General features: G+C 39.4%; 1 non-coding gene across 1 annotated transcript; it reads right to left on the bottom strand.

The window, feature by feature from the left end:
- Positions 1-302: 302 nt before the first annotated feature.
- On the bottom strand, positions 303-411 carry LOC148552838 (small nucleolar RNA R71). The gene has a single exon (XR_015893432.1). It is a non-coding gene; the product is annotated as a small nucleolar RNA R71 (small nucleolar RNA).
- Between the last annotated feature and the right edge of the window lie 741 nt (positions 412-1152).

Here is a 1152-nt window from a genome sequence, read left to right as displayed (position 1 = left end):
TCTACAGGTTCAACTGCCGGTTCATGGTTTTTCACGGTTTTTCGCAGAAAATATATTTTCTGACTCAGAAAGACCTACTGAGTCCAAAAATCATATTTAAATTCTCAAATTCTCACTCTAACTTTTTGGAACATAACGTGAGCAATATAATCGCTTAATTAACTGATTGATTAGTTTCAATTCTTACAGTGAGAGATAGAGCTAAGATATGGTTGGACTCTCAACCTAAAGAAAGCCTATACTCTTTGGAAAATTTGGTCAATACTTTCTTGGCCAAGTTCTTTCCTCCTCAAAAAATGAGCAAAATCAGAGTGGAATTTCAAACCTTCAGACAAAAAGAAGGTGAATTCCTCTATGAAGTATGGAAAAGATACAAGCAATTGATCAGGAGATGTCCTTCTGACATGCTCTCAGAATGGTTAATCTTAGGCATATTCTATGATGGTCTCTCTGAGATATCTAAAATATCATTGGACAACTCTGCAGGTGGATCACTCCACTTGAAGAAAATGCTTGCAGAAGCAATAGAACTCATTGAGATGGTTACAAACAACCAATTCATGTACACTTCTGAGAGAAAACCTGTGAATAATATGGTAGCTCAGAAGAAAGGAGTTCTTAAAATAGACACTCTGAATGCCATATTGGCTCAGAATAAGATCTTGACCCAACAGGTTAATATGATCTCTCAGCATTTGACTGGAATGCAAGCTGCAGCTGGCAGCACTCAAGAAGCTTCCTCTAAAGGAGAAGCTTGTGATCCTGAACAACCCATGATGGAGGAGGTGAATTACATGGGAGAACCCTATAGAAATACCTACAACCCTTCATGGAAGAACCATCCTAACCTTTCATGGAAAGATCAACAGAAGCCTCAGCAAGGCTTAAATAATAGTCAAGGTGGAAGAACCCAGAATAGGTTCAACAACAGGCCACCATACCCATCTTCTCAGGAACATATGGAGACTCCTAAGCAGATCCTTTCTGACTTAGTCACTAAAGTCTCCAACCTCTCTAAGACCACCCACAGTTTCATAACTAAAACAAGGTCCTCCAAGAGAAATTTAGAGGTACAAGTTGGTCAACTGAGCAAGAGAATCCCTGAGACTCCTCCTAGTAACACTGAAGTAAACCCAAGAGAAGAGTGCAAGG

The sequence above is a fragment of the Arachis ipaensis genome, chromosome B7, assembly GCF_059453495.1.
Source record: "Arachis ipaensis isolate K30076 ecotype BB chromosome B7, ASM5945349v1, whole genome shotgun sequence".
NCBI classification, from domain to species: Eukaryota; Viridiplantae; Streptophyta; class Magnoliopsida; order Fabales; family Fabaceae; genus Arachis; species Arachis ipaensis.
Note: the sequence above shows the minus strand (reverse complement) of the source record. Positions and strands in the feature narration are given on the sequence as shown.